Source organism: Pteronotus mesoamericanus, unplaced genomic scaffold (assembly GCF_021234165.1).
Source record: "Pteronotus mesoamericanus isolate MK-2021 breed Mesoamerican mustached bat unplaced genomic scaffold, CSHL_Meso_final contig_50, whole genome shotgun sequence".
Lineage (NCBI taxonomy): Eukaryota > Metazoa > Chordata > Mammalia > Chiroptera > Mormoopidae > Pteronotus > Pteronotus mesoamericanus.
Genome location: NW_026555186.1, coordinates 40,664,847 through 40,686,321, shown reverse-complemented (window position 1 = coordinate 40,686,321; position 21,475 = coordinate 40,664,847). Strand labels below are relative to the sequence as shown.

The window sequence follows — 21,475 nt, the reverse complement described above, 5'->3', positions numbered from 1 at the left end:
TTAGCTCTCCAAGCCCTCCACCAATAAGGCACCTGCAATAGTAAAGAATTTGCTATTGCAGCCTTAGGGATCATCTCTTAGTATTATATTTGTGCTTCTCTGACAAAGTACACTTTTAATCAAGACAGTGACATATTTATGTACATCTTAAATTCTAAGTATAAATACTATAATTGAACTGGTGAACTGGAATAAAACACAAACCTTAGATTAACCGTAGTAGCTTCTCACAAGTTATTTGAATTTCATAAAACTGAAATGTCAGCAGAAGCGGGATGGCAGTTGACTTTATGAAAGCTCACACATTGAAACTAAACATGAAATTTCAAGCTGTGGTATGGAGCTATCCTATTTCCAGGCAGCACCTCCTCACTGTATCAATAGCAACTAGCTACTGGTTTCTTAAAGCCAAATTAATGATGATTTTGAAGATCAACATTGTTTGGCCCCATCCATGACTTAAATGTTTTTGTCTGTTGACTCCTTTTAACTTATTTAAGATAAACTCTGGAAAGGAAAAAAAGGTCAAATGAAATATAATCTCCTGGAGTATCAGCTCCTTACTGCAGATATCCTTGAATAGAGCCTTCGATTCAGCCCTATTGCAACAGGTTCCAGATGTCACATAAGAATTCCCATACTCATGGAGAATGTCAGGCAAACTTCTTCTTGGTGGCCGTGAACCTCTCCATGTACTTATCATAGCCTTCCAGTTCTCAAGGGTTCTTCATTTCAAAAAGGTTGGCTTCCACAGCAAGCAGACAGATCTGGGAATCACTGAGGATGCTCTGTTGAAACATGTTGAGCTTAAGGCAGTTCTTCCATGTGAAGAACTTTAAGGTGAAGGCAACAAGATATCTTTACTGAGATCTGGGATATCTGATTCTGGTTGAGGTTGAGTTCCATGACCTGCAGATTCCCCACCATGTCAGGTCTGCTCTGAATCTGGTTCTTGGAGAAATCCACCACATCCAGGTGGTATAGACTATGAAGTCGAGGTGGTAGTACGCATAGCTGGTTCCCAGACAGGCTCAGGATTTGAGGGCAGACAGTTGCCCAAAGGTAGACCGCAGCTCTCTCAAGTGATGTTGTTTATGTTTAATGTCTCTAGTGTTTTCAGATTGTATAATTCGTTACGAAGAACAGTTTGTTGTTATTCAAGCAGAGACTCTTCAGCAGAGTGAACTTCCCTATTATCATAGGTGGTAGGCTCTCTACCTAGTTGCTGGATAAGCCGATGATCCTGAGATTGCTCCTCAGTTTCTGCGACTGTGATGGGAACTCAGCCCGCTGTCCTTAAGCTGAAAGACACCAGTTTTCTGCATGTTTCCACTAGAGCGTGGAGTGCACTGTTCCCAATCCTAGTTCCACAGCTCAGGTTGCTCTCAGCTCACAGCTGACTCTGAAAAGGAAGACCCAGGACATGTGCTCCAAGGATATGCTCTTATAAATAACAATTTGGGGCTTTTCACTGACAGGTTGCTTCAAAAATTGCTCGACACTGAACTGAAGTGTTTGGCTTCTTACTCAGAGGAATGTGTGTTATGTATATATTATATATAAAATATACTATATAATATATATGAGATGTTAATTAGTAATTAGTAATTACTAATATGATTATTAGTAATGCCTGCTTGAGTGTGGTTGGTAGGGTAATTAGTGTAATAATTTATAGTTTTAATTTGAACATTTCACCTAAAATGTCATATGGTGAGCTTGAGTATGATATTATGTCACAGAATTATATGCTTATGATTTTGTAATAAAAAACTTTGTGATAAAAAGGGGCATTATTTCTGAGTCCCTCTTTGTGTGAGTATGTGTGTGTGTGTGTGTGTGTATTAAAAAGTAAGTTTACAGTTGTGAGTATGCAAGTTTACTCCTGTATTACTATTTATTAATTATTATTTTCCATGTGAACTGTAAACCTCTTTTTGCCCACCCTGTATATTCATACCTTGTTTTATTGTGCTTCATTTTTTGTGCTTCATGGATGTTTTGTTTTTCACAAATTGAAAGCAAGGCCTTCCACCAGCAAAAAGATTATGATTCGCTTTATTGAGATACTCACTTTATTGAGGTGGTGTGGAATGAAACCCACAGTATCTCTGGGGTATGCTTGTATATATACATTTTTTATTTTCCTTCTTTGTTTTATCACTGCATACTTTTCACATCCATAAGGGAGATTAGTGTTCTCTGGGAAATGGAAATTGTTAATACACATCCATCAACAGAGAACAGAATAAACAGAGATAAACTTAAAGAAGAGCACATTCCATTTTTCATCAGATTCAGAGAGAAAATGATCTATTTTTCATTCAATCAATGGAAGGCTAAAAATATCCTGGGCTTACTATTCCTACTTGTTTCTAAACACAATTCATAAGTCTTCATTCATTAGACTAATGTGTTTATAAGGCAGTTGAAATGTCAAAGCTCTGCTGGATTTAGTATAAACTTAAATTCCATTACCTGGCAGGCATTAATTGCTTATGGAGCGTAGGGATTCTTCCCAAGGGTCTTATATGTTTCCTTTTGTCATTTTGCTAACTATTTTGTCTAGACGAACTTAAAGCCCTTAATCCACCATAGGGATCAATAAACTGCACAATAATTCAGTCCTAATAATTAGCTTTCACTTAAACACAAATGGTCATTTCATTGTGAACTGCAGTACAAAATGATAATGAAATAATTAAAAAGACAGATGAAAGAGTGACTTAATAGGGAAGAGGCCTAACTGTTCAATTAGAGGCATTACCATTCAACCTTTTTATTACTGCCACAACCTTTCAATTTTTTTAAAAAATAACACTTCAAGCTCTGCTCATTTAACCCGTGGCAGTATCACTATTATATGCACAGTCTTATGATGGGATCCTATGCCACAGACTGCTATGAAGCGGTTGTCTCCCTGAAATTAGTAAAACAGTGAATATCTGATTCAAAGGTCTATAAATTGTATATAAATCATAGTACTATATTGTCCTGATTTTCACTTAAAGGATTTTCTTGAGCCTTCCCAATTTCTTTTTAAACAGGATTAGCTCTACATAGTTCCTTTGAAACAGCCTCAGAATCGTGTAGAACAGTTTTAAGATACTGGATGTTCTGAAATAAATTGTAAAGGCATCTCATTTTTTCCCCCAGAGAATTTCCTAGGTTGGTCTGCAGTACAAAAATTCTTCATATTTGCTGACCTGACAATTTAGTTTTAAGTCTAAAAAAGGTACAAAACTTCATTAACCTTTTAATACATTCTCACAGATGTAGGGTGATAGATATGTTTGAATCTTTATGATCAAAGCACTAGCCTAATAGCAAAATCTTTCACTTTACCTTTGCCATGTCGTGCTTTCATTTTAATTTCTGCTATCCTCACATGGCTATGGACAGGCTGTACTTGAGCTTTGCCAGTAGCTGGAGACATTCATAATCAATTTCAGCAAAACCTGCTGCTGTTCTTGCTACTGGCATAGGAGATCGGGCCCTTGGGCTTCCCTGGTCTCTTTGAAACCAAAGTAAAATTCTCCAGGAAAAGTCTCAGCTCATTAACTCTGATCAAATTTGGAAAGACATACCACAAAATGGACATTACAGATGAGACATATATTTTTCAAAATGCTAAGAGGGATATGTCCAAGGTAATAAAATTCAGATCATGTCAATCGTGAGAGGACTATGACCCTACTGGTCACATGGTATCACAGTATCTGGCACAAAGAAAGTATACAGACTCAGATATTGAATTAATGAATAAACAGAAGAAGTTTTCAAAACAAAGGCATCCATTCATCTCACTTCTCTTATCCCTGTCATTACTATAAAACTATTACATAGGTCTATAGTCTGTCACCTGCTATTCAAAAGTCAAACAACAGTAACAACAGCAAAAGAAAAAAAAAATCTCGAGGTTCTCCTCTAGTTTGACACAGCAGACTTACTTGATAAAAATGTGACCTTCTTACAACAACAAGGGGATGCACACGATTACACAAACACTTTTCTCCATTTATTATAAATCATGGCTCTTGCCACACTCAGTATATAATGTAATATATAGGTGATGTTCCACTTTTCCTTTGAAAACTTTGAGTCATTCTGAATTTTGAAATACATCAATTGGCAAGAGTTTTGGATAGGCTATTGCAGATGTATAGTTTACAAATTGTCAACTATTATAAAATATAGCCTGTATTTAGGCACAGATCATACACAATTTACCTTTGAATTTAAAGTGGTTGGTATCCACACAAAATAAAAGACCAATTGTCTGCAAAATAACCCAACAGTACATAGTGGGTAAGTGTGGTACTACAGAGACCAAGTTTCTATTAGTTGGAAGATATACTTATTTCTCAAATGAATCTTAGCATCTAAGAAATATTCTTAGGAATGTGTTATAATTCATATAAATTTTTACCTTAATGTCCTGATAACAGAAGTCAGAAATCTGCATGGACCATATTTGAAAAGAATAATTAAGAGGAAAGTACATATTTATCATGCCAATGTTTCTAAAAGATACCCCATGATAAGAATTATCTAAGACAAGTTGTTAGGTTTCTGGTCTCACCCATGGAACTGAGTTTGGAATGAGTTATATTTGGAATGTGCCTTAAGAATTCAGTCAATATTGTATATACAGATAAAGTTATCTTTAGAGTGTAAAGTTTAGATTGCAGAATGGTATCTTGTTCAATTCACCTAATTTGCTAGCAATTCAAAGTCATTGTTTTTTTTGTTTTTTTTTGCTTTAATACAAAGCACACAGTATTCTCTCATGTGAGTTTTCTACCATGTTTTTTAATAATTTTTATTTTTCAGTTAAAATTGACATATAATATTATACTAGTTTCAGGTGTACACCCCAGTGATTAGATGTTAAAAAACTTACTAAGTGATCATCCTGATAAATCTTGTACCCATCTGACACCCTGCATAGTTATTATAATATTATTGGCTATATTCCCTGTGTTGTAATTTACATCGCCATGACTATTCTGTAACAATCAACTGGTACTTTTTAATCCCTTCACCTTTTTTACCCATCCCTCAAACCCACCTCCCACCTGGCAAATATCAAAATGTTCTATCTATGACTTTGTTTTGGTTTTCCCTGTTTGTTTATTCTGTTGTTTTAGATTCTTTTGTTGATAGATATGTATTTATTGCTACTTCATTGTTCATATTTTTGATATGTTTTTACCTTCTTCTTAAGACCTTTAAATGTTTCATGTAATACTGGTTTGGTGTTGATGAATGCCATTTGCTTTTTCTTGACTTTAAAGCTCTTTATATGTCCTTTGATTCTAAATGAAAGCTTAAAAAAAAAAAAAGGAGCATCATATGTAAATAGTGTTTTGTAAACAATAAATGAATACAATGATTTATAATTTAGAGTTTATGATTAGTTGAAGATGACTAAACTTGAATCAGACCTCCAGAATTTAATAATAATTGAGTAACTTTTCAAATTGAATTTTTAGAAATGTTGAGAATCTGACTTGAGATTGTTCCAAACACATTAGGACTTTGCAGACCTGCTCACTTCCATCCAAACTAGCCAGCCTGCCTCCTTTTAAAATCTATGTATTATAACAGGATTTTCTTTATAAAATGTTATCCTGTTCCTTATATTAGCATTATATTATAGTAACATGTGGTATTTACAGTATTAATATTGACTCTGATTATATCACCTATATTAAACATAAATAATCCACTTAATCATGAAGGCTAACTTAACGTAGAGACCCAGCACTAATTATTGATACCAGTTTCTACGTGACTATTTCTACAATTCTAAAAATAAAATGCACAATTGTTTTCTTTTAAAAAAATTAAAACTAAGGTCAATAACCTAGTAGATTTATGTTCAAAATTTAGAAATTTAGAAATAAACACTTTAAATTTATATAATATTTTCTTCTGATAATTTTTTGTCATTTTCAAAACTCATAAATCTAACTTGATTTTTGCTTGCCTTTTAACCTTATTGAGTTTAACAATCTTTTTATCTCTTGTTTTCTTGTTGCATTTATATTATTCTCAGTTGGCAAGTGCTATTATATTCTGAGATGGAAAATTGAGAAAGAAAATGAATCAGAATTTAAGACTCAGGGATATTTGACTATTTCATTATTTTCTTCTTCAATTACAACTATCATTTTTGCGGACATAACTGTCTTGAAATTTCTGAATATGGCATGGTTCTTAATGCCCTCTTGCATCACAACACACTGTTCCCTTTTGCCAGGAATACTCTCTATTACAGCCACTCGCTTTTCTGTGAAGTCTGCTCAGAAGGCTTATTCTCTGCATTCTCCCCTCATCTTTTCTACATTCTGATCTTGACAGAATAATCCACTCTTCTCTGCTAATAACTGATTTTTCTTCCCATATACCCCAATAGCTTGTTCAATACCATTACTTAGCCATCCTAGCTGGAACCTTGATAATTTTAATTTTTTCTTTTCAAATTCATATTCTTCACCTTCTACACTATTCTAATTCTATCAATATTATCTTCTCTGGTCACTCTGAATTTATTTTGTAAGTTCCGTGCCACTACCATTATGTCTCAACCCTTAACTAGTCTATTCCTCCATTTTCTCCTTGTCCAGGCCTGTCCATGGGTCATGCTTCCAAAAATGCATTTCTAATCAGGGGGAAATCCAAAGTGTTTTAGCAAATTACATGGGATATTTCACAATGTGGCAGCATTTATGATCTTTGTTCTATCTCTTTTTGTTCGCTACACAGTTTAGTCTGCACTCCAACACAACAAATTTCTCATGATTCCCCAAATGTCTGTGACAATTTAGATCATAATTCACAATTATCTACTCCCTTTCTTTCCAGAAGGAGATTATAATCCCTACTCATTTTCATGTGGCCACTAATACTCTTGAGAGAAAAATTTGTAGCATGTTGACCACTGCCTCATTGATTTGGGGCTTAACCATGTGACTTCCTTTGGTTAAGAGAATGTAGAGATGTAACGCAGGAATGTGATTGTGTGATTTGAAGCAAAGCAGGAATGTGATTGTGTGATTTGGCTCATCCTCTTGCTTTTCCTTCCTGTGAGAGGATGGGAATGTCCCGCAATAGGCAACTCCTCTAATCTGGTGCCTGAATTAAAAAGTCTGACAGCAGGGCTGAAAAAGAAGCTGTCTCATCCATCCTGTCTGTTTGCTATAATGAAGGTGTGTTTTCCTCTTTCTTCACTAGAAATATTTCTAATACTTCAAGCACCACTGAAAATTCTTTGTGAGGCCTTCCTTCAAGTGGAAATTTATAGCTTTCCCAACACTATTTCTTAGCACAAATCACACAGTATTTTAATTATTTACTTATATGTATGTTTCAATCTCTTCAACCAGAATGTGACTGTGAAGGCAGAGACTGTCATTTTTAAATAAATTTTCTTCAAGGGCAAACAGTAATTCTGGCAAATGCTAAGGGTTCCGCAAGTTGTTGAATTAACATTACAACTTCTAATATGGAATGAAGAGACAAATGTCTCTCTAGGAGCTCCATTGGTTGGCGGTCTTTCCACGGAAGGGTTTCTATGTTGTGACTGTATTAGCATGATTAAATGATTTATTTTTTTTAATGTTTTTTTCTTCATTTTTTTCCCCAAGCATTTATTTATTTATTTATTTATTTATTTATTTATTGAAGACATTTGTCTCTGCCTCCCCCCCACCACTTTCCCTTGCCCCCTCCCTCCTTTCCTCCCTCAGCTCTTCCCCTTTGGTTTTGTCCATGAGTCCTTGCTATATGTTCCTTGACTTTCCCCTTCCCTTCCCTCTCCCTGCCCCCCTCCCTCCTTCCCTCTTGTCTCTGTTGATTTCTTTTGAAAATACTTATATAGCACTTACTATGTACTATGCTTTGTTATAAATTTAAAAAAAAAGAAACTAACATTAATCATCACAACAGCCCTATAAGATAGCTATTATTATCCTTATTTTCCGATGGACTTGCCAAAACAAAGAGATTAGTTTGTCCAAGTGTTCAGAGATAGAGCAGGCATTTTGACCTCAACATTCTAATGTCAAAGCTTATTGGTTCAATCACAAGTCTGGCAATAATAATAATTTAAGGTCTCAATTTTCTCATCCTCAAAGAGGAAGTGCAAAATCAGACAGTTCTCATGTAAAAGTCTGTAATAACTAAAGACCAAAGTGAAATGCATTCCAGTGGCTAACATTTTAAGTTTCTGTATTAGCATTTAATTCTGTGGTAAGTTTGAGGCAGCTCTGCCATTCTTCAGGGACCATGCGCCTCTGAATGAGGGTGGGATCAGCCTACCACCTCACAGGTCAGGCCAGTCTGTCTCTTTGAATTCATATGGCTTCTAAGAACTAAGAAAAGGTCTTCAAAATTGCTTCTTTTTACTTCATCAGAAAAATCAAACAACTAGTTAGTGTGAGAAATGTTATTCAATTTCTTGACGGAATAGCAAAGGTTAAATGGAAAATGATAAATCTAACATATGTGCTCTAAAAATTCACCTATTCACAGGTGAATTTCTCATTTATCAGATAATATCTCTATATTCCTAAAATGGGTATAAGATTTGTTCATTTTAACATATTTTGAAATAAAGCTTAATTTTATTTTATATGTAGCCAGAAGCTAGAACATTTTGAAAAATCCCATGCATTAAAAGAAATGTAAGGTCATGGAACTGAGACCATTACTGTTGCCTCTTAGGAAATTAAAAATGTACTAAAGGTAAAAGAAGAAATACCTTAATATTAAGAGGGTGCTATAAAGGAAATCATAACTTGATTTACTTAAATGAGTGCAGATACTACTTTTGTTCATTGTACAATTGTGGTTTTTAAGCATGTAGTTGTGCATATTATAAAGGAAACTGTAGCAACATATTTGAGGGGGGAAAGCATTATTTATTGATTAAAAATAGTCTAAAATTACTTAAAGTCATTTCTTTGTCTATATTCAGTACACTTTCTCTCCTACCAATGTGTGAGGTATTTCCTTCCTTTCACTACCCAGAAATTGTGTAGGCAATTAGAGGAACATGTAATCTATGAAAGCTAACTAGTTGAGTAAGTTAAATCAATGATCTTTTACCCCTAGGACTTTTAACTCATGATCAGAGGGAGTTATTAGATAAAAGTTTTCTATTGAAATTTCACACATTTCATTCTATACTATCAATCCATTTCAGAGAATTTGAAAGAAATTATTATTCTCATTATAAAGAGTAACTAATACTAAAAACATCTTTTTGATTTGATCTCTAATCCAAAAGGGAGACCCATTAGCAGTCATATTTAGGTTAATATCGATTATTGGAAACTTGGGTTTATTTAAAATAAAACTATACAAATTCACATAAAAGCTATGATTTTACTACAATACAGTTATTTTTTTCTTCCTTAATCCTTGGAGAAGATATATCAAATGAAATGAATTTGTTTTCATATAAGTCATCCCTTCTGTGTTACTCCTGTAAGTGATCCATAATTATTTATGCTGGAGAGAGAATGATCTTAACACAAATACAATTGACAATGTGAAGTATGGGTTGTTCTAAAAAAAATAAAACTTCCTATGAAGGTCAATTGCTATCGCTGGAATTTTCTGTTGTTTTTTTTTTTCTTTTTTCTTTCTTTCTTTCCTTTTTTTTTTTTTTTTTTTGGTCCAAGGACCATTGGAAGACAGATTTTATATTTCCCTGTCAGCTCATGTTTGACTTTTGCCATTTATATAAATACAATGTAAAAAGTCATAGAAGAGGTAATGGGTACTTCCAGCTTTTCTACAAACATAAGAAGGATGCAAGGACTCTAATATTCTTAGTCATTGACATTTACAACTGTGGGTTTGTTTTTAATACAGGGCAGTGAGCAATGTACTTAAGGCCTCAGAAAATGCTTTATGGCATACACTAAAGGTGAATCACATTTTTACTAGATTTATTAGCTAGAGGAACTGCAATCTCAAGAGGAAATTTAGCCAGTTTTAACCCAAGTAGTGCTTCTTATAGTTATTTCCTCTTGAATTCTCAGCAGGACTCAGGCATTCTAAATGTTCTATTCAGGGAACCTGATTTGTTTCCCCCAGCTGCTTTCTGCCACCTTGGGTACTGACAGAATACTCATTAACAAACTAATTGATTTTTATTAATTATCTGTGGTATAATCTTTTCAGTTGTTTCCCCCCTAGTATCTAAGCTTATTAACTCCAAACACACACACTCACCCATACACCCATGCACACACACATGCACACACATGACAAAATTAGTCCTAAAGAAAATTTGGGATAGAAATGAATTCAAATATACAGGTTGCTTGCACAAATCAAAATGTTAAGAAAAAGCTAATATTTATAAAATTATTACTATTGATCTGAAAGGAAACAGTCTCAAGGAGGACACCCATTAAAGTGGCTTTTAAAAAGTTCAAATATTAGGTAAGATAAAATATACAGTTCTTTATTTACATTGTAATTATAAGATGATTACTCTCTTATAAGATGAAACTCTTCAAATGAAAACAATTTAGTATGAGCAAACTCTCAGCAATGCAAGGCAACAGGAATACTTCTGTACTGTCTTTCTGAAGGATCGGATATAATCTTTAATAAAGCTATGTTGACACAAAATGCATTATTAAAATCATAAAAAGAAACAAAAATTGTGTAAGTGTCAGTCTAATATCCTAAGAGGAAAGAAATATAATGCTACTAATTGAAAACATGGATTTGGGATAAAGGTTCCCATATTCAAGTCCCTGCTCTGCCTCTTTATAGCTATATGATTTGGGACAATTCCTTAAGCCTTTGAAGCCTCAGATTCCTTTATTGCAATATTGGAATAATAATACTACCTAGTTCATTGGATTGTTATGCAATGAAGGAGAAAATGTATAGTATCATTTTAGCACATAATAAAGGCTTGATAAATGATGCATGTGTGATAACAATCACATTATACTTTTTATCATTTAGTTCTGGATTTATTGATGTACAAACATCACCTTCGTAGCTTATTTTGTACTGCTTTTAATAGAAACTTATTCTAATTTTTTAATTTTATCCAATATTTTACATTGAGTCTTTCACAAGATCCAATAAGGATTTCATTATGTCGGTCCCTACCCATCCCCAGCCTTCAACCACACAGAAAACACATTCTCCATCATTCTTAGTACCATGGGTAGCATGTCTGACTTCCATGTTGGGATCATCTTTAGTTTGCCCTTTTTCTCAGTTCTCATATCCAACCACCATTGGAATCAAATTATTTTTTCCTGTGGATGCACTGTGTTTTTCTCAGTATTTCCATGGCTTTACTCCAGGCTACACACTTCTCAATCTTGTACTCTTCACTTTAAAACCACTTATGAATAAGATACCAAAAAAAGAGTTTTCTTTGTATTTAGTATATAATACCTTGACTAAAATATATTTGTGGAAAAACAGTTGAGAAAAACAGAACCCAACCATTGAAAAGTTATCTTCTCCAAGAGTTCACTGGAGGTTATCATTTTTTCCCTCAGAACTAATACACTCTGAATCAAGCTGGGCCTTACATTTTTAAATTCAAAAATTTACTTCATTAAAACGCTTTCCTGCTAAAATTCCCTATGCTTTGCTTTATTACCTTCTTGCCAGAATTAATGTCAGAAATATGGTCTTGGTTAAGAAACAGCCTTCAAATTTCCTTTATATTTATTAACTTACTCAACTAATGTACTGAGCAACTTTTATTCATAAATCTACTAAGCAAAGGACTAAAAAAAAAAAAAGTAAAAATCAAGATAGTCCCTCTTCAGAAAAAAAGGGTCAATGGGAACTATCAGAGTCATGGAGGAATAAATTACATCATACATGAACTTAGCAAAACACAACTTTTCAAAACTAGACAAAAAATACCATAAAAAATGAAAAAAATACTGTAAAAACAGAGAATCTAGTAATAAATACTCCTGGATTTGTTAGAGGAATGGTCTTATTAATCCTAACAAGTTATAGAAACATGGTGACAGGAACTGTTACTCTGAGTTTTGTGAGACTATCAATAAGGCACAAAAGCACTGGAAAAATTGAGATTATTTGGAAAATTGTGAAAATCTGATTTGCCTGGAAAGGTGTTTCATTTAATGAGAAGGAGAAAGACTAGCTGAGGAATAACGTATGGCCAATTTACAATTGCATGTATGGGCCACAAAAGTTTGTTTTACATTGTTGGTTGGTGGTACTTTGTTTAGTGGGTATCTGATGACCATCTTCCAGAAATGCATTTCTCATACACACACACACATACACACACACACACACACACACACACACACACACACACACACACACACAGAGTCTATCCAGAAGGTATCCAACCATGTAATATGAAAAATAGAGACAATTACTGAAGAAGATACAAGAAACATTGTACATAGGACAATGACCTTCAAGGTAGGCACCTTGGGACCTCACACATTTTTATATTTATAATAACATAAATATAAAATATAAAAATATATATGTTTTATATTAACAATGGTTGGAATTTTTCCAGGCTGATCTTGTATATACCAACAATTTGTCATTTATTCTCATGTGATTGTTATGGACACCTGAAAGCCACTCAGTATCCCAGACTATGAGTTTCTCTTTAAGCAACAGGAGCCCAGAAGAGATTTTTAATCAGTGGAGTAAAATGATTACATTTTTTCTTTGGAAAAATACTCTACTTGCAATATAAAGGAAAGAGAATAGACAAGACAAAGCTTTTCTGGCAAGAAGAGAAGTGAGAAATCTATTAAAATAGCCCAGATTAGCAAAAATGGCAAATTGTGTGTATTCCTTATCTTTCCAAAGTACCTTCTGTCACTTCTACAGTTAGTTTTACCAGTTTACATGCACGTCTCCTTTACTGAAATACAAGCTCTTTTGTTCCTGAGAAGGAGTCATTTCTCCATATAGAATGTTTTAATGAGGTTTAGGGCATAAATGAATGAGAAGAAGATATTTCTGGGGATATTTCTTCAGTAGAAGCAATAGAATTTGGCAACTGGTTAAACATAGAAGTAAAGGAGAAGGATTAGCCCAGAATGGTCCCAATGTTTCTAGTTTAAAAACCAAGAAAACAGTGAGGATTAAATTTTTAGGTAATATAAAGTTTATTTTTCAAATGCAGGGTGTGCAACTGTTCTGATGAAAATGCAAATAATGTTTGCAGGAGACTAGGTGATACAAGAGAAATAGAATCTGGCAACACTAGCAGATAGGAGGTAGACAATATACTGGCAGTGGATGAAATCTTGCAGGGGTCATGCACAACAAGGAGAGAAGCACAGGTTAACTCCAGAAATTATCAGTATTTAAATGACAGATGTGAGAAGGAACCACAAAAAATAGACTGAGAAAGTATGGTCAGAGTAATAGAATGAGAAGCTAGAAACAAAAAATGGCCAGAAGCCAAAGAGAGTGAGAAAGCCAAGATATAATGGGAGGAGGCAACAGCTACAGAGAAGTTAGAGAAGATAAGACCTGTCAGTGATTTGCAATGTGAAGATATGCACTATATCATGAGAGTATTTTCAGAAGAAAATGCATAAACCTAATAGTAGAGTGCTGAATCATTTCATAGAGGGAAGGAAGATCATAGAATATACAAAACTTTTCCAATCAATTTTCATTGATGGTATACTAAGATTCTCTTTTCTCCACAACCTCACCAGCACCCGTTGTTGGTTGATTTGCTAATGATGGCCATTCTAAACCGGTGTGAAGTGGTATTTCACTGTGGTTTTAATTTGCATTTCTCTGATGGCTAGTGATGCTGGCATCTTTTCATATGTCTCTGGGCCCTCTGTAAGTCCTCCTTGGAGAAGTGTCTGTTCAGGTCCTTTGCCCATTTTTTAATTGGATTGTTTGTCTTCCTGAAGTGGAGTCATGTGAGTTCTTTATATATTTTAGAGATCAAATCCTTGTCAGAAGTATCACTGGCAAATATATTTTCCCATATGGTTGGTTCCCTTTTCATTTTGCTAATGTTTTCTTTAGCTGTGCAGAGGTTTCTTATTTTGATGAAGTCCCATTTGTTTATTCTTTTTTTTATGTCCCTTGCTCTAGGGGACATATCGGTGAAAATATTGCTGCATGGAATATCTGAGAGTTTCCTGCCTATGTTCTCCTCTATGACTTTTATGGTGTCACAACTTATATTTAAGTCTTTTATCCATCTTGAGTTTATTTTTGTGTATGGTGTCAGTTGGTGGTCGAATTTCAATTTTCTGCTTGTAGCTGTCTAGCTCTCCCAACACCATTTGTTGAAGAGGCTATTTTTACTCCATTTTAAGCTTCTGCCCCCATTGTCAAATATTAATTGACCATAGGGACATGGGTTTATTTCTCCCAAAACACCAATTCAAAAGAGCCTATGCACCCTAATGTTCATAACAGCACAATTTACTATAGCCAAGTGCTGGAAGCAACCTAGGTGCCCATTGGTAAATGAGTGGATCAAAAATTATGGTACATTTACACAATGGAATACTATGCAGCAGAAAGAAAGGAGGCGCTCCTACCCTTTGCAACAGCATGGATGGAACTGGAGAGCATTATGCTAAGCAAAATAAGCTAGGAAGTTAAATATAAATATCATATGATCTCATCTATAAGTGTAACCTAATCAGCAAAATAAACAAGCAAGAAAAATACAACAAGCAACATTGAAAGAAGAAAAACAAACTGACAGTAAAAAGAGGGAAGGACAGAGGGGGATAACGGGGGAAGGAAGAGAAAGGATCAAGTCAAGGAACATGTATAAAGGATCCATGGACAAAGCCAAAGGGAGGAAGGATTGAGGGTCGGAGGCGAGGGTATGTGGGGCAAGGGAAAGGGGTGGCGGGAAAAATGGAGACAAATGTATTTGAACAATAAAAAAAAATTAAATTAAAATAAAATAATAAAATAAAATAAAAGATGTTAAAACTAAAAGATAATTTCATTGATGGTGAATGGGGACTTTGAATAGTGGTCTTTTGATAAGATGATAGGGCAAATAATTGTGATTTATGAAATATGTTTTAAAGGATATGTTTGGAGGTTTAGATAAAGGCCTAGAGGCACAAGAATGATTAAACATATTAGAAAAAATTCTGAAGTCAGAAGAGCATGGGGAAACCAGTGTGTAGCACTTTTCTGATACTGGACAAAAGAAAGGTACCTATGTAAGAAAATGTCTGCTCTTATACCAATGATTAATCACATGTTAAAACATGCATGTTAGTCTGTATCCCTGTATAGATCTGTGGAGTTTTGTGATATCTGCATTTATTTTCCTTCATCCATATTAGATAACAAACATCATGGAAATTAACAAGAATACACCCTTTGCAACTTTTTAAATAGTTAGGCAAATAAAAAAAATTCAATGAGATAGAAGCAGGTGAAGATTTTTCTATCATTGTTTGTGTGTTTATTTTACAAATCGTATGAATTCTCATTTCTAGACTCATTTCAGAATTTTTCATTTTAACTAACAGTACAGGCTCTTCATGTCACCCTTTTCCTGACCAAAGTCCAATAAAGCGATGTCATCTTTATATGTACACACTTAGAAAGTAAAGAATCCCTTCTCTTTAATAAATGTTCTATTTCCTCAGTGCTCTGATTTCTACCTATCAGGGAAAAAAACTGAATAAATTAATTTTTACTAATAGATTACTGATTGATTATAATTTAATGAGATGCCAGCAGGAAGGTGCTCTAACTTATAAAGTGTTTCTTTATTGATGAAGTTGTAGGCAGTATGGGATGATGGGAGTAACACAAGCAGTCCCTATATTTTCCAAATAACACACAGAGAAATTTCTATTCTGCTGGTATAGAAAGTTGAATTTAAATGCAATTACAGTTTTATTTAAATCTTCAAAATAAATTATTAGGCTGTTTTTGTATTGGGTATAAATATTAATAATGTATTTATATAAAATAAAAATATAGTCTAAAAAATTGGGAATGCATGCGCAGCAGGCAGTGTGTGTAATAAATTTTATAGTAACAAAAAATTTGAGAACAAGTCAGATGTTTGTCTGTAGATAAAAGTTAAAATCACTTTCTATAATGTGTATTATGCTTCCATTTAAAAGTCAGTCTATTTAGTTATTTTCACAACTCTGACATTTATGTGTATTGTGAGATACTGTGAAATAATATATAAAATAAAATATTCAAAACAAGGACATATGCTAAGATTTTTGACTACTTATTTTTGGATCTGTAGATGGGTGATTTTTATTCAACTTTTTTCTGTATTTTCAAAAATGAACAATTCATGATTAAAGAAGTAAATTTTAAAAGTGTTATAAACATTCAGAGGTACAGAGTCAGGTAAGCAAAAGGAGCACATTACAAAGGAACATCTCTTTCAACTGGTATAATCAGGTCTAATTTGATGTGTCTGTGTTTTCACCAAGTGCCATTTTCTATTTAGTATATACTCACCCTCTTACTACACACAAAACTGCTTCTAATCACAGAATCCAAGTTAACTAAGCTGAAATGACTCAGTTCATGGCAAAATCCAAAACACATCCCATACTGACCAACTCATATATTGCTTATTAAACTTTTATCCAATGCTAAATAACTGTTTAGAATAAATCTTCAGGATAATAAACACTGGAAAATTTAAATATATATCTACGGTTCAGTGAACAAAAATTTCTAAACATCTCAACAGAATGAAAACTATCGTTATTTCTTTAACTTTTTCCTAAGTTTTGACTCAAGTTTCAATACTTTTAGAGGAAAAAGAAAAGCAAATAAAACAGATAAAAATTTTAAAAAGCATGAAGAATGTACAATAATAGTTATTCAGTTTTTTAAACCAATCAAAATGTTGGCATGGAAAGGAAGTCATATTATATAATTTTTTAATAACTAGAAGCACAATTCTCAGTGTCATGATGTTATGATGAGCTGAACTGGGGTTTTCTTTTTTTTAGATTATCAAATACAAATTTAGAGTCAATGATCCTAAAACAAACACACACGCACAAAATTCTACAACTAGATTATGTAAGGATCTCATTGAAAAGAAAGAGCAAAAGAAAGTTTTCAATGGTGGGGAAACAGACAATAAGATCAGAGATATGTTCTGTATCTAACATGAAAGTACTGTGACAATTTTGTCAAACAAAAAAGATTACCATAAAAACTGCAAATTATTTTGTGGTATTCCTGAACTTTCCTTTCCTTCCTTACCAGGCACATTTCCTCTGTGATAAACTGAGATTTAATGAAGTCATGCAAGTAGGAATAAGCTCGATTCTTGCTGAGAATCATAGAATAGCAAAGATGAAAATCAATGATTCTAACTAGTTAGCTCTTTTGAAAAATGTTCACTTGGGCAGGGAGCAAGGGAATTAGATCTCTACCTTTGTGCTTTTATCCTTGTATGTCAGTTAATAGTCCTATCACAGGTCCAATAGGATCTGATTCTATTTTATGCGTGAACAGTAGTCAGGTGGTATGATGTTATTTGAATTCTAGTACCACATTCTTTTTCTTTGGTGAGATTAATTTGAAAGTAAATTTATTACTCATATAAATAAGCTGTAGACAGCAACTGAATGTTCACATAGAAAGACTGCTGTTTACCTATGTCTCTATAGATTCCCAGTTTCAGACACCAACATTAAATGAAAGGGCATTCCAATATCTGTGTTGGGGGAGGTTTAAATTAAAATAATAACTTACAACCTACTTTATAATGTTAGCCCTTTCAATGACACTTTTTTATTTTTATATTATTTCCTCTTTTTCATTTTATTTATTTTAACAAGTCATCAAAAAACCTAAAAAAATTAGGCATTTTGGGGAACTTCTTAAAAGAGGAAAGTGAAAACTAAACTATTTCGGCAAAGGATTTGTCCAGAGATGAGAACATGCATACCCCAATATCACCCAATCAAATTCAGAACTATGAAGAGAATTGCCTTAGAACTCCTTACATCTGCAGGACACTTCTCCGTCTTCCAGCTACCAGCAGTTTGGTGGCTGTCATCCAAACAGTAGAATAAGGGTCAATCTTCCAAGTAAAGATACCCATGATATGATTTTAGGTTGCCTGAGCCTGTCCCAAATATCTGAGATATCATACTTTCAGCACAATTTTAGGCCACTGCATTTTTTCACTGTTTTGTTTTTTTTTAACTTTTCAAAAAGAAAAATGCTTGCTCAGAAATTAATAATTCCAGTGAAGTAACACAGTTTTGAAATCAATAGCTATGTCATTATTTAGACCCAGACACACACAAAATACACTTATACATATCCATATATATTTTATAACATAGATAGGCTGTATATATAAAATATATATTTTGTATATAAATATATAACAAAACATGAAATATACTTTCATTCAGAAAACACTGGTTAAGTAACAGCTTTATTTCTTTCTTTACTAGAAGATATGTCATGTCCTAACATCCTTATTACCATATATGTTCTACTTATGGCAACACACATAAGAACAAGAGGTGAAATAAAATAATATAGAAGACAGTAGCTATGGAAAAATGAGTGCATATTAAAACAATTATTTTAGTATATGTAATTTATTCAAAAAATTTGCTCCACATGTATTTATTGATTCTCTTATTACTGACCTTAATGCTCATATTTTGAAATGTAAAGCAGAAAATTAAATTTCAGCAATTCCACTGATGGAATTATATCCTAAAAATCCTGAAACACCAATTCAAGAGAACCTATGCATTCCAGTATTCATAGCAGCACAATTTACAATAGCCAAGTGCTAGAAGCAACCTAAGTGCCCATTGGTAAATGAGTGGATCAAAAAACAATCGTACATTTACACAATGGAATACTACACAGCAGGAAAAAAGGAGGAGCTCCTACCCTTTGCAACAGCATGGATGGAATGGGAGAGCATTACACTAAGTGAAATAAGCCAGGCTGTGAAGGACAAATACCATATGATCTTACCTGTAAGTGGAACATAACCAACAAAACAAGCAAGCAAGCAAAATGTAACCAAACACATGAAAATATAGAACAAACTGACAGTAACCAGAGGGGAGGAGGGAAGGGGATAATGGAGAAAAGAAGAGGAAGGGTCAAGTCAAGGTACCTGCATAAAGAACCCATGGACAAAGCCAAAGGGGAGTAGGATTGAGGGTGGAAGGAGGAGGTATGTGGGGTGGGGGGAAGTGGTGGTGGGAAAATGGAGACAAATATATTTGAACAAAATAAAAAAAGAAAGGTAAACTTCTGTAATTGAGAAAAAGTCTGTTTTTACTAGACTTGTGGAGCAATTAGAAGCAAAAATAATGCTCTAACAGTGGGAATACTTAATATTTAACATAATATCTAGAATTATTTAATTAATGATAAGAGAATGGTGAATTTGAGTGTAAAGTATATTCATAGAGAACTAAAGAGTAGGAGTACACAATTCTATAAGGGAAAATGGAGTGGGAGTCAGAAAACTTACAAGCTAATTTAGTTCTAGCTGCGTGATCTTGGGTAAATCACTTAACTTCACAAAAAAGTATAAATGATTTTAATTTTCCTAGATGCATAATTTCATATGGGCTGAAATAATATTTGAAGAACATTTACATCTTAAAGTACTAGATTATATATGGTTTAATCAATAAGTCTATGTTCTATTTACAAAAATTTATATGATTTTTCTGATAATAAACTATTATTAAGGGCATATTCACCTTATTTAAAGAAATCTGCAAAAGCTATTTGCCAAGAAGAACATTTCAAAGATGTAATACTTGTAAAATGTCATTTTGCATATGAATGATAAAAAAGTGGTTATTTTTGCCAGCTGTAATTCTCAGACTTAATTTTCAAGACATACTATTGATAAACTACTTGTATGTTGAGATACAGAGCTTTAATTCTGTATTTATAACAAGGTAATTTCTAGAGGCAGAATGGCATTCAGAACATCTTTATAGAAAAGCTAAAATAAAAGCTGACTGGCCTTTTCTTTTTAATAGGCTTTATAATAGCTGTTTTAGTTCATGATGGAAGAGAAAGAATATCAAGCCTGATGCATTGAATCCCATGGAAGTGAATGTGATCTGTTACACGTGGACTGTGTGCAGGAGACAGCAGGATGTGGAGATATCTGTGAATGGGCTTTGGGAGAAAAGCATGCAAGTGAATATAAGAGAAGAAATCATGTTATTACGGTAGATCCATAAAATAGCACCCTGATATGTTAAATAGAAATGTCCCTTTATAGACCAAATTCTGATAATGATCCTTACTTGCATTTGAGAGTAGTTCTGCTAAGAATTTGCCTCCAATATCAAGAGGCAAATCAGTGTTATAAAGGGGTCAGTGTAGACTGGATGAATTGTAGATGTTTGAGTCACCATCCCTCTTACTTTGAAACTCCTGGAATGTCCTTGATTTCTTTTTAAGTATTCATAAATTTGCAATTTGTTTTTATCAATGAGAAATAGATTGACCTGAAACTGAAATAAATCCCTTGAGAACACTGTCAGCAGCCTTCTTCAAAAATTGTGTAGCTAAATTTCACCTTAATAAGGATTTGGTCAGAAACAGAGTCTTTCTTATATGTAAATCAAATAAACAAGTAGATGATTACATCCATGTGACTCTTTATTTCTTGACTTCTGGTAATATTAAAAGAATTTATTTTGCTTGCTTAATTTATATATACATATATTTATATATATATGTGTGTATATATATATATTTATATATGTATATATAATCTCCTTTCATTGGTATATTTTCTTCCAAACATCACAGCTCAAGAAGTACCAAGATAAACATCTTAGGATCATTCATATTCTTAAACTGTTTGTAATTGAATGTGTTTCAGAACTAGTATTAAACACTTTTATTAAAAGCACACATTCAACTTTTCAGAGTAACCTTTTTCCTATCATGTGCAGGTATACCAGCTTTAATTATTAAATATAATATTTTGGAGGCATTTATACATTTGACTCTTTTAGTCAGTTAAAAAATAAGTATAAGAATAAATCATTCTTTATAAAATCGTCTGCAGTTTAGAAAATCAGTTACCTCAAGTGAAATACGCAAAGAAGAAAAAAAAATAAGACACCTGTTTTATGTTTCATAAATTTTAAAATAACATTTTATATGTTTGAAGGAATCTGGTATTTGTGATTAGTTATTTTACCAATCAATTTAAATATATTAAAAATAGAACAGTTATTTTTTCTTAACGTGAAATAGGTGAAAAAGGAAAGTTGGAAAAGTCTCAAAAATAATTGGTGAAATAGTAAAACCTAAAGAGGGGAAAAAAGGAAGGAAAACTAAATGTGTCTTAGGAAATATTCTGGTCAAGTAGATTATATCTATATCTTATTTTTAGAGTACAAGCCAGTCTGAAATTTTATAATGAAATGACCCTGACCTGAAGCCTCCTTTG

At 33.3% G+C, this 21,475-nt stretch overlaps 1 pseudogene; it reads right to left on the bottom strand.

Moving 5' to 3' along the window:
* Positions 1-653: 653 nt before the first annotated feature.
* On the bottom strand, positions 654-5,002 carry LOC129074510 (leucine-rich repeat-containing protein 57-like; annotated as a pseudogene).
* Positions 5,003-21,475: the final 16,473 nt, after the last annotated feature.